The 16,598-nt window shown below is 50.3% G+C and overlaps 1 protein-coding gene across 2 annotated transcripts in view; it reads right to left on the bottom strand.

Moving 5' to 3' along the window:
* The window catches only part of LOC119969268 (5-hydroxytryptamine receptor 2A-like), a 694,558-nt gene that overhangs the window by 445,348 nt on the left and 232,612 nt on the right, over positions 1-16,598 (bottom strand). The window contains exon 2 of one of the 2 annotated variants that reach the window (XM_038802645.1): positions 13,130-13,202. The exons of the other annotated variant lie outside the window; for it this stretch is intronic. The gene's annotated coding sequence lies outside the window, so the exon portion shown is untranslated. The remainder of the gene's footprint in view (positions 1-13,129; positions 13,203-16,598) is intronic. 2 annotated transcript variants of the gene reach the window in all.

Raw genomic sequence — 16,598 nt, 5'->3', positions numbered from 1 at the left:
CTCACATCTTGATCAACACATTGAATCAACAGACAGGCCTACCTTATTCCATCATTTTGTCCTCCTCTTCAATTTCTTTTACAGAAAAGATAACAGAATAGCCAAATGTTTGGAGAGAATGATTCATTTGAAAGTGTAATCCATAAATTTATAGTTTTGGAATGTTAATCATTTGAGTTGGATTTTGTGAAAAGGCGTTGCCGATAAGATTGACCTACACTACGGTAAAAGTGGAGATGAACACACATGTCGTTCTATTTATGGTCTGTGACATGTTCTTAGTTTAAGTGTTATATTAACATACATAACATGTAGTTGGGAGTTTGGCACTGTGAATGGGACGAGTAAAATCACTCAGTAGAATGGGAAGACTCAGACCTCAGTACTCATTCTCTGCTGAAATGTAAAGCTCCATTACTTCCACAACAAGTGAGGAACAATTTCTTTACTCTTGGCCAAAACCCCTCTCTTGCCCCATCGTCCACTCCTGCCCTTAGTACCACTTTTGCCACTAATTTCAGTGTTGCTCATAATCCCAACTCTGTCTCTAACTCCATAATTGCCTCCACTTCCATTCATCTGGATTCCACTCTTGCCTCCATCCCACCCTTGCTGCCCCAACTCTCGCTGCCCCCAGTTGCCACTCTCAGCCCTGCTTCCTGTCTTCCCCCTCACGTTACGCTGCTAAGGTTTCTTCTGCTATTGATTTTACATTGATCTCACGTTGGGCTACAAACAGGGTGGCGGTTGCACCACGCTATTTCTTGAAATGTCTTTACTGCCAACTTGGATTTAACAAGGGAGAATGTTACAGGCTGCCTGGAATGTTCAATTTGGGTGATGAAAGATTCTGAGCAGCTCTCTGAAAAAATGGACAGATGGCAAAACAATCGAGAGGCACAAGTAAACCCATACAGAATAGAAGCAGGTTAGCATCCAAAGCAAAATATGCATCATGACATACATTAAAGACAATAGCCTATTGATATATAAAGAACTGTGTCGTAATATCCACTCATGTATATCATGAGATGCAGACAGGCAGTGATTCACACACAGGATAACCAATGAACACATACGACACGGAACAACCAATCATCAGACAGGACACCACCACTATAAAGCCCACAGGGCATTAAGGCTCTCTCTCTCTCGCAGGACACGGCTAGGGAGATAGTCACAGTGCACAGGCCAATGAACATCATCACCATGTGGTAGAGCGCTAGTCTGGTCAATCCAGTAGGAGGTTATCCGTTAGGTTAATAGAGTGTCAACCCACAGCAGATTATGTACAGCAATCAACAGGTTCAATAAAACAGTGTTGGACCATCTCCTGTGTCGGAAGCCTGTTTTTCGTTTTACTGCATCTAGTTGCAGTCGATGTTAGACCAGCACAGATAACACATCATGGTACCAGAGAGCTATTAACTCGAACAAACCTACCTTGAGTGAATCTGCAAAGACCAGCAGGCAGCCATCCAGCGGCATGGAAAAGATCCAACCTCCTCTGGAACTCCGGATCTCCGGCAACCTTGGCGCCAACTGGAAAGTCTTCAAACAGAAGTTCCTCCTGTATATCGAGGCCTCCGACCTCGAGGCAGCATCAAATGTCTGAAAGATCGTGCTGTTACTGTCGCCTGCGGGGGATCATGCCATCTGATGCACAATCAATGGACGCGAAAAGTAGGTGTAGTCCGAATCGAAAGGCTTTAATCAGCAAGAAGTGAGCCCAGCAGCAGGAGTACAGAAATGGCCTGGCTGCTGGGGAACACGGGTTCTTATACCCCACCTCGTAGGCGGAACTATCTTCCTCTCGACCAATGAGAATACAGAGAATACGATACTTGGGCCAATGGGCAGTGAAGCCTCTGCACCAATGGCAGCTCACACTACCTGGTACCGTAATACCCCTAGTCATACTACCACACCATCCACATCTATAACTCGCTCACGTTTGTCGATGGCGAAGACAAGATGAAGTTCAAGACGGTTCAGCTGAAATTAGACAACCACTGCGATATTGAGGTGAATGAGAGCTTTGAATGGTACATCTGCCAACAGAGGCTTCAGGGTAAGGACGTATCTTTCCTGTCCCTCTTGACCCATTTCCACATCCTAGCGCAGGCAAGTAATTATGACTCAATGGCTGATTCCATGATCCGGGATCAGATTGTTTTCGGGGTCCAGTCCGACTCCCTGCGGGAGCAGCTCCTCAAAATCAAACAGTTGACCCTCTCCGTCGCCATCGAAATATGCGTTGTCCATGAGCATGCCAGGAATCGTTACTCCCGCATCAGGGCGGCAGAAAATGGAAAACTAGCCTCCCACGAGGCAGAAAGGGTGCAGGCTATCGCAAAAATGCAAGGCCTGAGCATCAAGGAGAGTGGCCGTTTCACACACTTTTCCAGGGCCCCTACGCATGTGCGCCACGACAGGGTGGACGACGAGGTCGAAGACCTCAATGCGCATGTGCGAACGTCGGCCGACCGCACTGCCATGCGCGATGGCGCACAGAACGCGCTGCCGTCAGCGTCATGGCGTGTCCAAATTGGGGCTCCGCCCATTTAAAGCGGCAATGTCCAGCCAAAGGAAGGCGATGTCTACAGTGTGGAAAGCCTGGGCATTACGGGGCCTTATGCAGGTCCGCTCCACTGACCAACAGCCAGCAATCCCAGCTGCAGCACAGACGTGTCCGCTGCGTACAACAAAGCATGCAGGATTCTGATCCCGACAGCCCAACGGACCCCGATGCTGATTGCCTCGAGTCTCCATACCGGGTGGGCATAATCACCACGCGCGAGCCGGCCTCCACCGTGCCTGCAAACCGCCTTTCAATCCTCAATGTGGATCCTGACGACAAGTGGTGTGCTGTCATCACAGTTAACCAGTCTTGCATCCGATTTAAAGTGCTCGCGCATGCAAACTCCTAAATCTGGTCCAGCGTGTCCACGCCATGTCCTCGACACTGGTGACTGCCTCACCCAATGTAAATCTCCAGGCTGAGATAGACGACATTCTCACGCAATACCACAACGTGTTTGATAGAATGGGCACGCTCCCATATCGTTACAAGATATTGCTCAAACAAATGCCATCCCAGTCATCCATGCACCACGCTGGGTACCGGCCCCTCTCAAGGAGCTACGAGAGCTCCAAGACCAAGGTATCATCTCAAAGGTCACGGAACCAACAAACTGGGTCAGCTCCATGGTCTGCGTCAAGAAGCCCTCTGGTGAACTCCGCATTTGCATTGATCCCAAAGACCTGAATTGCAACATCATGCGCGACCACCACCCGATCCCAAAGTGTGAAGAGTTAACCTGTGAGATGGCTCATGCCAAATTCTTTACCAAACTGGACAACTCCCGTGGGTTCTGGCAGATACAGCTGGACGAGTCCAGTCGGAAGCTGTGAATGTTTAACACTCCGTTCGTCAGGTATTTCTACAACTGCATACCTTTTGGTATCATATCAGCTTCCGAAGTATTTCATGGCATAATGGAGCAAATGATGGAGGGCATCGAGGGGGTGCGAGTCTATGTGGACGTCATGATCATCTGGTCCACGATGCTCGATGATCACATCGCTCGCCTCAAACAAGTTTTCCAGCAGATTCTTGAAAATGGCCTCCAGCTCAACAGAGCCAAATGCTCTTTTGGTCGGTACGCTATCAAGTTTCTGGGTACAGTAAGAAGTCTTACAACACCAGGTTAAAGTCCAACAGGTTTGATTCAAACACGAGCTTTCGGAGCGCAGCTCCTTCCTCAGGTGAATGGCGAGGTATGTTCCAGAAACATTTATATAGACAAAGTCAGAGATGCTGGACAATGCTTGGAATGCAGGCATTTGCAGGTAATCAAATCATTACAGATCCAGGGAGAGGGATAATCACAGGTTAAAGAGGTGTAAATTGTCTCAAGCCCGAACTGTGGGTCCAAAGGAAAAAAATGTCATCGATGTATCTGGTGTATAACATCGGTTGCAGATCCTGTGTGGTGAGGAAGTCTTGTTCAAGCTTGTGCATGAAGATGTTGGCATATTGAGGCATATCGACAACTGCCAATCTCCAGACGCAATTCTGCAACTCATCCGCTTCATTCTAGATCACAACGTCTTCACCTTTGACAACATATTCTTCACCCAGATGCATGGAACAGCCATGGGGACCAAATTTGCACCCCAATATGCCAAGCCCTCCATATACACAGGATCTGTTCAGACGAGGAGGAGCGTAACAGACACCTACAGATGCTGAAAGATGCTCTCGTACGAACGGGATATGGCGCTCGACTCATCGATCGACAGTTCCAACGCGCCACAGCAAAAAACCGCACCGACCTCCTCAGAAGACACACACGGGACACCACTGACAGAGTACCCTTCGTCGTCCAGTACTTTCCTGGGGCGGAGAAACTACGACATCTTCTTTGCAGCCTTCAACACATCATCAATGAAGATGAACATCTTGCCAAGGTCATCCCCACACCCCCACTACTGGCCTTCAAACAACCACGCAACCTCAAACAAACCATTGTTTGCAGCAAATTACCCAGCCTTCAGAACAGCGACCACGACACCACACAACCCTGCCAGGGCAATCTCTGCAAGACATGCCGGATCATCAACTCGGATACCACCATTACACGTGGAAGCACCACCCACCAGGTACGCGGCACATACTCGTGCGACTCAACCAATGTAGTCTACCTCTTACGCTGCAGGAAAGGATGTCCCGAAGCGTGGTACATTGGCGAGACCATGCAGACACTGCAACAACGAATGAACGGGCATCGTGCAACAATCACCAGGCAGGAATGTTCCCTTCCAGTCGGGGAACACTTCAGCAGTCAAGGGCATTCAGCCTCTGATCTCCGGGTAAGCATTCTCCAAGGCGGTCTTCAGGACACGCGACAACGCAGAATTGCCGAGCAAAAACTTATAGCTAAGTTCCGCACGCATGAGTGCGGCCTCAACAGGGATCTTGGATTCATGTCGCATTACATCCACCCCCCACCATCAGGCCTGGACTTGCAAAATCCTACCAACTGTTCGGGCTTGAGACAATTTACACCTCTTTAACCTGTGATTATCCCTCTCCCTGGATCTGTAATGATTTGATTACCTGCAAATGCCTGCATTCCAAGCATTGTCCAGCATCTCTGACTTTGTCTATATAAATGTTTCTGGAACATACCTCGCCATTCACCTGAGGAAGGAGCTGCGCTCCGAAAGCTCGTGTTTGAATCAAACCTGTTGGACTATAACCTGGTGCTGTAAGACTTCTTACTGTGCTCACCCCAGTCCAACGCCGGCATCTCCACATCAAAGTTTCTGGGTGACCACATTTGACAGCAGGGTGTGCAACCTGACGCTGACAAGGTGCTGGCAACCAATGCCATGAAGACCCCAGAGGACATCAAGGCGGTCCTCCGTTTCCTCGGGATGGTGAATTTTCTCGGGAAATTCATTCCCAACATGGCATCCAACACCACAGCCCTCCGGCACCGCGTTAAAAAGTCAACAGTGTTCCAGTGGCTTCCCGCACATCGAGCGGAGTGGCTTGAGCTCAAGGCGAAGCTCACCACAGTCCCAGTACTGGCATTCTTTGACCCAACCAAGGATACCAAGATATCCACAGACGCAAGCCAGGACAGCATTGGGGCGGTGCTCCTCCAGCGAGACGATTCCTCGTCCTGGGCTCCAGTGGCATACGCCTCCAGGGCCATGACTCCGACCAAACAACGGTATGCCCAGATCGAAAAGGAGTGCTTGGGTCTCCTGACAGGAATAGTCAAGTTTGATGACTATGTATACGACCTGCCAAAGTTCACGGTGGAAACAGACCACAGGCCTTAAGTCCACATAATCCAAAAGGATTTAAATGAGATGACACCTCGGCTGCAGCAAATTCTTCTTCGTCTTCACCGATATGACTTCGAACTCGTCTACACACCGGGTAAGGAGCTGATCGTCGCGGATGCCCTATCCCGATCCGTCACCACGCCGTGTGAACAGGGCGACTTCATTCGCCACATTGAAGCACAGCTGCAGTTGTGTGCCAGCAACCTCCCAGCCACTGATGAACGAGTTATACAAATGCACAAAGAAACTGCCAAAGATCCCTTACTGCAGCACGTGGTGAAGCACCTCGCCCATGGCTGGCAAAAGGGGCAGTGCCCCCAATTCTTCAATGTTAAGGACGAGCTGACGGTTGTTGGGGGGGATCCTTCTTAAACTAGATAGAATCGTCATTCCCTAAAGCATGCAAAACATGGTGCTCAGGCAGATCCATGAGGGTCACCTAGGGGTCGAGAAATGTCAATGCAGAGCTCGGCAGGCAGTTTACTGGCCTGGCATCAGCCAGGACATTGCCAACACAGTCCTCAACTACACAACATGCCAGAAATTTCAACCAGCTCAGCCCAAGGAAAAGCTGCAACAGCACGAGATCGTGACCTCTCCGTGGTCCAAGGTGGGGATAGACCTCTTTCATGCCAATGGGCATGATTACGTGCTCCTGGTCGACTACTTCTCCAGCTACCTGGAAGTGGTGAAACTGTCGGACCTCACGTCCAAGTCCGTCATCAAAGCCTGCAAAGAGACGTTTGCCAGGCATGGGATATCACTCACGGTAATGAGTGACAACGGTCCATGTTTCTACAGCCAAGAGTGGTCCGACTTTGCACGATCCTACCACTTCAGTCATATCACATCCAGTCCCCATTACCCGCCGAGAAAGGGGTCCATATTGTCAAGCGGTTGCTGTGCAAAGCTGCAGACTCAGCCTCGGATTTCAACCTGGCGCTATTGGCATACAGGGCAACCCCTCTGTTGACTGGTTTATCTCTGGCGCAGTTGCTCATGAACCGGAACCTGAGGACGACTGTTCCAGCCATCTATGTTCCCGACCTTGACCACCTCACTGTGCTGCAGAAGGTGCAGCGATCCAGGGACCAGCAAAAGATCACGTATGATGCTAATGCCACGGATCTGCCTGCGCTGGCTCCAGACGATGTTGTCCACGTTCAGCTGCCTGAGGGAAGTTGGTCAGCCCCAGCTGTTGTTGTCAGACAGGCTGCTCCCAGGTCTTTCGTTGTCCAAATGGCTGATGGCTCAATTTTACGGTGCAACAGGAGGGCACTGTGTAAAGTTCCCTGCCCATCACCCAACCGCACCTCTCCGCATATCATCATGCCTCCTCCAGACATCTTGCACCACGAGGCCACCGATCTGGCAGCGATCCCACCTGTCCACAAGGCCACCGATCTGGCAGCGATCCCACCTGTCCACAAGGCCACCGATCTGGCAGCGATCCCACCTGTCCACAAGGCCACTGATCTGGCAGCGATCCCACCTGTCCACGAGGCCACCGATCTGGCAGCGATCCCACCTGTCCACAAGGCCACCGATCTGGCAGCGATCCCAACTGTCCACAAGGCCACCGATCTGGCAGTGATCCCACCTGTCCACGAGGCCACCGATCTGGCAGTGATCCCACCTGTCCACGAGGCCACCGAGATGGCAGCAATCCCGCCTGTCCAGGTGCCGGCGTCCCCTCCTCCACCTCTGCGGCGATCGACAAGAATTCGTCGCCCGCCACAAAGACTGAATCTATAGACTTAAATCTTGTAAATTTTGTTCAGTTTTCTCTGTATCTGCACGATAGACACCTTCCCATGTACATATTCACCACTTGTACATAGTCATGCATGTATATACAGCCACGTTCCAAAATTTATTTTAAAAGGGGTGATGTCATTATATCCACTCATGTATATCATGAGATGCAGACAGGCAGTGATTGAGACACAGGATAACCAATGAACACACACGACATAGAGCAACCAATCACCAGAGAGGACACCACCGCTTTAAAGCCCACAGGGCATTAAGGTTCTCTCGCTCTCACAGGACACGGCTAAGGAGATAGTCACAGTGCACAGGCCAATGAACATCATCACCATGTGGTAGAGAGCTAGTCTGGTCAAGCCAGTAGGAGGTTATCAGTTAGGTTAATAGAGTGTCAACCCACAGCAGATTATGTACAACAATCAACAGGTTCAATAAAACAGTGTTGGACCATCTCCTGTGTCGGAAGCCTGTTTTTTGTTTTACTGCATCCAGTTGCAGTCAATGTTAGACCAACACAGATAACACATAAAACTGGAGCACAGTGTCAAAACAAACACAGCAGAGAAAAAAATTGTTGCAGACTGCTCAATGGAGCCAATTTTCACAGCTGCGTAAATTAATAATGTTCACAAGAAATTTACTCATTGAAATGTCAATGAGTGACAATGAGTCCTCATTGCACAGCAGTTTAACAATTTTGGGACACAGGTGACAATAGCTGTTGTCCAGTGTCTGTCGAGTAATATTTTGTTGCTGAAAACCACATTGCAGTTTTAAGATATTTAATTTAACTGGGTAAAACTATAATATAGATCTTTTCCATTCTGTTGGAATGGAGATAGCAGAGACAGGCCTCTTTGTTTAATTAATTCTCGAGATGGGTCTCAACAGCATTTATTACCCAACAGGAAAACTTGCAGTTCAGTTACACAGGGAGCACTGGCAGACTTGAAGCTTCAGCCTATTCCCTGCCTCATCAGGACCGACAACGTGGGTAATCGGATGGTACACCACTAAACCAAAACTATGAGCAATGCAACATTTGTGCTGAATCATCATCTGCAATTGAAAAGCAAAACAATCGTGATAGAAGTCTCAACACACACTAACATGGGCATCTTCCTGCAAAGATGACCTGCCCCTTCCACAATTCCAACACAGCGTTCCGTGCAATGGAGAGCTCTGTGGCAGTGTATCGCAAACTTTGCCATGTTGTGTGGCAAGCTCGCTAACTTGCGGCAGGATTTTGGGCTTCCTAATTGACATACGCAGCAGCATATTCAGAATTGAAATAGGTTTTGCAAATGTGTCTCTGTGGACACTATCCAAGATGCTAGGGTCAGATACAAAACAAAGTGTCATATCGGACTCCAAATATTAACTCCATTTCTCTCTCCACAGAGACTGCCAAGCAGGCTGCGGTTTTCCAGCATTTGCTGTTTTAATTTCAGAACAACATTAATTTTGTGAGAGCCACAAAGAATCCAGCACGAGTTGAAGGATAGAAAGAAATAACATTTATTTACAATAGCATATATATGCAACAGCAGCAGCAACTCCCTTGTTGCTCACTCTCCTCTAGCCGGTTCCAAACTGGCCAGCTTTATTTATGCAGGGAATCTGCTAATGATTTCTCTGCCCCCCCTCATTGGGGAAGCTCATACTCCCAAAGGATTGTGGGATTGCCATTGGTCCCTGACAAGTGGTAAGCAGGCAGGTTATAACAATTAATATTGGGTTATTTACTGCTTTTGCAAAAGAGTTAAACAATTTGTGCAGGCTTCCAAATTTAATATTTAAAAAATATTTATACCTGCACCTGAGCGACCAATTCAGATAGTTGTGTTTATTTTATAATGAATTTCCATTGTTTAGTCTCCCAACTAAGATACTGCTTTCATTTCCTTCAACTCTGTTTATAGTCGCAATAGTGTGAAAGGGCATTAGTCTCCTAAATCAAAAGTCTTCCACTCATTGCAAGTCCCTCTCAAATCTGAGGCTGATTCTGAAAATTAACGATCCGAGGATTAGAAAAAAATGACCCGAGAGAAATGTTATGAACATTATACTAAAAATCGCCCCGAGACTTTATCACCTCTAAAGATAATTCACAGAATATTACAAATTAATTGTTCAGTCACAGATCAATTGATTTTATTGGTCCATATTATTGAATGAAGATGCGAGTTTTGGTATTCAGAACGTTACAATGAAAACATGACAAGTGATTAACAGGCTTCAAATGGACAGATGCCTTTTAATGCTTTAGAAATATTTCTATACAAACCTATTTAATTCATCTGAGATTATGATGCCAATCTGTTCGTGAGGCTAATATTTCACATCAGAAATTGAGGGCGAGCAATTGGGTTAGCACTGTTGCTTCACTGCACCAGAGTCTCAGGTTCAATTTCCAGCTTGGGTGACTGTCTATGCGGAGTCTGCATGTTCTCACCGTGTGTGTGGGTTTCCTCCGGGTGCTCCGGTTTCCTTCCACAAGTCCCGAATGACATGCTTGTTATGTGAATTGGACAATCTGAAATCCCTCAGTGTACCCGAACAGGTGCAGGAGTGTGGTGACTAGGGGTTTTCACAGTAACTTCATTGTGGTGTTAATGTAAGCCTACTTGTAATACGAATAGAGATTATTGTTATTAATTTTGGATACCGGGTGTTGCAATTTGCGACAAACATGTTCGGATGAAGATGGGTAGCATGCACCCACTTCACCTGAAGGATTGTAGAGTTTGGCCGAGCAGGTCACGTGCTTCTTAAGGTTGCCAGCTGCTATTGTGCCCATCAAGGGAGCCCAGTAGTGTTGTTCCCAAACTACATGATACCGTCAGCCTGCTCTTCTTAACTGCAGGCGGTCCCTTCCAAAGGGAAACTTTACAGGAGAATATTGCTGTAATTGGGAAAGTGACCAACAGAGCAGACTGAGGCTTCCAGAATAAAGGACGTGACATTGATGGAATTAGTGATGGAAGTGGGCAGCCATGTTTTCACAGAGTGGCTGGGGGTCATCGAGAACATCTTCAGAAAGGAATGGGTGAGAGACAAGGCTGATGGGTCAGGTATCAGTTGTGGCTCAGTTGGCGGCAGTCTCATCTCTGGCTCAGATGTTTGTGGGTTGAAGTCCCACTCTAGGATGTGCACACAAAAATATCTAGGCTGACATTCCAGTGCAGTACTGAAGGAGTGCTGCACTGCTAGAGATACTTCCTTTCAGATGAGATGTTAAATCAATTTGCCCTTTGGGGTGGGTTTAAAGGGTCCCATGGTACTATTTGAAAGGGAGCAGGGGAAGTTTTGCCCTGAGTGCTGCCAAACATTTATCCTTCAATCATGCTGGAGCGCCTCTCATTTCCTGTTGCGTTCTCTTTGGCAACATCTCAGTTGAGTTACCAATCAATCAGCACTTTCATCACCTGTGGTATGAATTATTGTGATTGTTTGAAAATTGGCATGATTGTTTGAAATTTGGCGTGATGGTTTGAAATTTGGCATTTTTGCTTTTGTCCTGACGAGTGAAAAGCTGGTCTCTCTTTTCAACAACAGCCAAATGCTGTACGATCAAGTGAAAGAAGAAAGCACATGTCAGGGCTTGTCAATGTCCAATAGTCATATTTCGAGACATCTGTGGTGAAGGTTACCTGAGAAATCAGAATAATGGTGGAATAAAAGAACAGCAAAAGAATAAAATCAAATGAGAAAAGATAAGAAACAACACTGTTACAGTTAGGAACTGTATCAGGGAGGTTGGGAAAGTACGATAGAGGCGAGAGAAAAATCTCACATATAAACCACTTAGATTTTGGGGTAGAAAACCACATCGTCAGGTTTACCAATGACACAATAGATAGGCAGCATTGCAAGCAGGGTAAATGGAAGCATAAAATTACAAAGGTGTCAACAGATAAGGTGATGGGGCAAAACTGTGGCAAATGGATTCCAATGTAGGCAATCCATTTTGGATCTAAACATGAAAGAACAGGATACTTTCTAAATGACAAAAACTAAAAACAGTGGATGTCCAAAGAAACTTAGGGGTTCAGCTCCACAGATCATTCAAATATCATGCTTGGGTACAGAAAATAATTGAAAAGGCTAATAGAAATCTGGGCCGGGATTCTCCCCTACCCAGCAGGGCGGGGGGTCCTGGCGTAGTGGAGTGGTGCCAACCACTCCGGCGTCGGGCCTCCACAAAGGTGCAGAAATCTCCGCACCTTTAGGGGCTAGGCTTGCACCGGAGTGGTTTCCGCTACGCCGATGGTGCCAAAACCGGCGCCAACGGCCTTTGGCGCTACGCCGCCCAGTATCGGGGCTGGCCAAAAGGCCTTCGCGGGTCCGCGCATGCGCTGGTGCGTCAGCGGTTGCTGACGTCACCACCGGCGCATGCGCGGTTGGGGGTCTCTTCCGCCTCCGCCATGGTGGCGGCGGTGGAAGAAAAAGAGTGCCCCCACGGCACAGGCCCGCCCTCCGATCGGTGGACCCCGATCATGGGCCAGGCCACCGTGGGGGCAACCCCTGGGGTCCAATCGCCCCACGCCCCCCCCCCAGGACCCCTGGGGCCCGCTCGCGCCGCCAATCCCGCCGCCACCAGAGGTGGTTGAAACCACGTCAGCGGGATTGGTCTGTCAGTGGTGGGACTTTGGCCCATCGCAGGCCAGAGAATCGCCGCGGGGGGCACGCTGATCGGCGGGACGTGATTCCCGCTCCCGCCAACTCCCGGGTGGCGGAGAATTCCGACCACGGCGGGGGCGGGATTTACGTCGGCCCTGGGCGATTCTCCGATCCTGCGGGGGGTCGGAGAATTCCGCCCTTGGTCTTTGTGTATATTGAGGACTGCCTGAGGTGAAGGTCAGAAACAGCTCTACACTCAAAGGGTGGTGGAAGTTTGGAACTCTGTTCCACAAAAGAGACGCTCAATCAGTTGTAAATTTTAAATCTGCGATTTTATAATCCAAAAGTGTCAAGAGATATGGGAAAAAATGCAGATATATGGAGCTAGGTTGTAGATCAGCAACAATTTCATTAAATGGGTGAACAGACGAGGGATGAATGGCATCCACCTTTTTCTATGTTATCTAAAATGCTGACAGAAGATTGCATTACCTAGGTCTCTAACAACAGTAAAACACATTAAAGGAGCGATATAAATGCAAGACTCTTCAGGAGTGTGCATCAAACAAACATTGGCATTGGGCCAAGGGATGAGACTTCAGGTCAGGTTACGAAAAGCTTGATCAAAGAGGGAGGGTTTAAGAGCATCTTAAAAGGAGCAGAGAGACGTGGAGAGGTTTAGGCAGGGAATTTTCAGAGATTAGGACAAGTCGATTAAAGCCTCAACCAACAATTACACAGCAGTGGAAATTCGGGAATTTACAACAGGCCAACACTGGAGGAATGCAGAGTCCATGGAGGACTGTGGGACTGGATGAGGTTACAGAAATTGAGACGAGTCTGTGGAGGAATGAGTTGTCATGTGAACTTATACCTGTCCACCATCTGCTTCTGCTGTCACTGTTGTCCCCTGGCATATTGGTAACAGTCTTTCCGTTGTCTGCCAGCTGTAACAAACGGTGAAGCTCGTTTTAGAATCTGTCTTTTGTGTAACTAAATACTTAAATTGCACTTTTAATGTTTCAAAAGGTCTAAATGGTCAAATTTGGGAATTTAACACAGGAACCAGGTACTGCTAACAGCACAAAAACATAAAGGAAAACTCACACATAAATATCCTTAGTCTGGTCTGCTGGCTCGCAATTACCACCCGTCAAAGACCCTCTCATCAACAATTCAGCTCATCTAAAATTGGCAAGAGTAGTATTGGGTGCTGCCAAGGAAACAGCCATAAAATTCCATCAAAACTGATTAGCAGCAGGCATTGATATTTTAGCCCAGCATATAATGGGCCCCTGGGCATTATGGAACGGAAAACACGATGTGAGCCAGTTGTGACATCTCTTTGCTTATAACTCTGCCCCAGCAAATTTGGAGAATATAAGGAAGGGCCCCACTGAAGGTAATGACAGCTTCAAAAATACTCAGAGGTGCCAACGACTGTCAATAACTGCTCCAACCACAGTTTGCAAGGTATGACTAGACTAGAGGGAGACAATGCCCAAGAGGAAGAAGATATACAAAGAGGTATGCAAACAGTTGCACATCAATACCTCCTGCGTAAGGGCAAATCGAGGGAATATATTGAATAATCCTTGTCTCAGCAAATTCCAGCCTGTGAATTCTCAGAGAAGTGGCAGTGACAAAAAAAGCTAATCTACTCCTCATTATGCACCCAATCAAGAATGATAGAGACGAAGACAGGCCTAAATGTCCCTGCAAATAGACTGTGAGATGTATCCGTTGAAGGGAAAATCCCAACTTCTCACAACACTGCCACTTAAATGCTGTTCAACCAAGAATAGTGTAATAGTCGCTCGCTGGCCTGGGGCCCCTGGCGCACACTCGCCAGCCCGGGGCCCCTGGCGCACACTCGCCAGCCCGGGGCCCCTGGCGCACACTCGCCAGCCCGGGGCCCCTGGCACACGCTCGCCGGCCCAGGGCCCCTGGTGCGAGCTCACTGGTCCGGGGCCCCTGGTGCGAGCTCACTGGTCCGGGGCCCCTGGCGCACACCCGCCAGCCCGGGGCCCCTGGTACGAGCTCACTGGTCCGGGGCCCTTGGCGCACACTCGCCAGTCCGGGGCGCCTGGCGCACACTCGCCGGCCCGGGGCCCCTGGTGCGAGCTCACTGGTCCGGGGCCCTTGGCGCACACTCGCCGGCCCGGGGCCCCTGGTGCGAGCTCACTGGTCCGGGGCCCCTGGTGCACACTCGCTGGCCCGGGGCCCCTGGCGCACACTCGCCGGCCCGGGGCCCCTGGTGCGAGCTCACTGGTCCGGGGCCCCTGGTGCACACTCGCCGGCCCGGGGCCCCTGGCGCACACTCGCCAGCCCGGGGCCCCTGGTGCGAGCTCACTGGTCCGGGGCCCTTGGTGCACACTCGCCGGCCCGGGGCCCCTGGCGTACACTCGCCGGCCCGGGGCCCCTGGCGCATACTCGCCGGCCCGGGGCCCCTGGCACACACTCGCCGGCCCGGGGCCCCTGGCACACACTCACCGGCCCGGGGCCCCTGGCGCACACTCGCCGACCCGGGGCCCCTGGCGCGAGCTCACTGGTCCGGGGCCCTTGGTGCACACTCGCCGGCCCGGGGCCCCTGGCGCACACTCGCCGGCCCGGGGCCCCTGGCGCACACTCGCCGGCCCGGGGCCCCTGGCACACACTCGCCGGCCCGGGGCCCCTGGCACACACTCGCCGGCCCGGGGCCCCTGGCGCACACTCGCCGACCCGGGGCCCCTGGCGCACACTCGCCGGCCCGGGGCCCCTGGTGCGGGCTCACTGGTCCGGGGCGCCTGGCGCACACTCACCAGCCCGGGGCCCCTGGCGCACACTCACCAGCCCGGGGCCCCGGCGCACACTCACCGGCCCGGGGCCCCTGGTGCGGGCTCACTGGTCCGGGGCGCCTGGCGCACACTCACCAGCCCGGGGACCCTGGCGCACACTCGCCGGCCCGGGGCCCCTGGCGCACACTCACCAGCCCGGGGCCCCAGGCGCACACTCACCAGCCCGGGGCCCCTGGCGCACACTCGCCGGCCCGGGGCCCCTGGTGCGGGCTCACTGGTCCGGGGCCCCTGGCGCACACTCACCAGCCCGGGGACCCGGGCGCACACTCGCCGGCCCGGGGCCCCTGGCGCACACTCACCAGCCCGGGGCCCCAGGCGCACACCCACCAGCCCCGGGCCCCTGGTGCACACTCACCAGCCCGGGGCCCCTGGCGCACACTCGCCGGCCCGGGGCCCCTGGCGCACACTCGCCGGCCCGGGGCCCCTGGTGCGAGCTCACTGGTCCGGGCCCTTGGCGCATGCTCGCCTTGCAAAACATACATTACAATATATTCAACTTGAAAATTACAGAAGGTGCAATAAAATTTAACTTGTCTCCATGCTGTCTTTTATTCTTAGGTGTCTCTATAAAATAATACCCATGATATTTAAAATATTTCAAAATGAAAAATTGCAGCAAGTGCAATATTATTGAACTTTCCTTCACTCAGCGTGTTCCAAGATGCCTCTGTACAAGTTCAGTATATTCACATTATACATTCAATGTTGGGCATACAGCCGAGAGGTGCTGCCCACTGTGTACTCTGGCAGAAAGTTCTTAGACAGTGGATTTTCCCCACTGTACTCTGTACAAAGTTTCAGTCCATCGTCAACATGTAGTACTGGACCTTGGAATGTAGCAGACTAATCAAAGTCATATCTGTGAATCCGGAGGCAAATTCCTTTCTTTTTCATCATCTCCCTTTCGTTCATTCTCTCACTTCATTATGTTCAGAAACGCAAGACACTTCCTTGGGAAATTTTCCATTGACATTCCTTTAGTGTCCCCATCCTAATGACTGTCATCCCAGTGTTTGGCGTTAGTGCATGTAAAAAGGGAAGCAATGGGATTTGCATCAGAACTCACCACACTCAGGGATTTAACCTCCTTTGGAAAAACTGAATGCATATGCAATACTCTTTTACAAACTTCATGGGGGCCGGTTTAACTCACTTGGCTAGATAGCAGGATCATGATGTACAGCATGACCAGCAGTGTGGGGTCAATTCCCATTTCGGCTGAGGATATTCATGAAGGCCCCGCCTCCTCAATCTTGCTCCTCGCCTGAGTTGTGGTGATCCTCAGGTTAAATCACTGCCAGTCAGCTCACCCCCTCAAAGGGGAAAGCAGCCTATGGTCATCTGGGAATATACCTTAACCTTACAACATTCATCTAACTGCCTATCCCAGCTCTGACCAGAAAAGTTAATGAGGCAGGAAGCCTCCCTTCCCTTTCCATTTGGAATGCTGGCTTGGCTTCCACAGAGGTTAGGCCCCAATTATTACTTTTGATCCTTCTACAGTTT

This window comes from Scyliorhinus canicula, chromosome 7, assembly GCF_902713615.1.
Source record: "Scyliorhinus canicula chromosome 7, sScyCan1.1, whole genome shotgun sequence".
Taxonomy (NCBI): Eukaryota; Metazoa; Chordata; class Chondrichthyes; order Carcharhiniformes; family Scyliorhinidae; genus Scyliorhinus; species Scyliorhinus canicula.
Note: the sequence above shows the minus strand (reverse complement) of the source record. Positions and strands in the feature narration are given on the sequence as shown.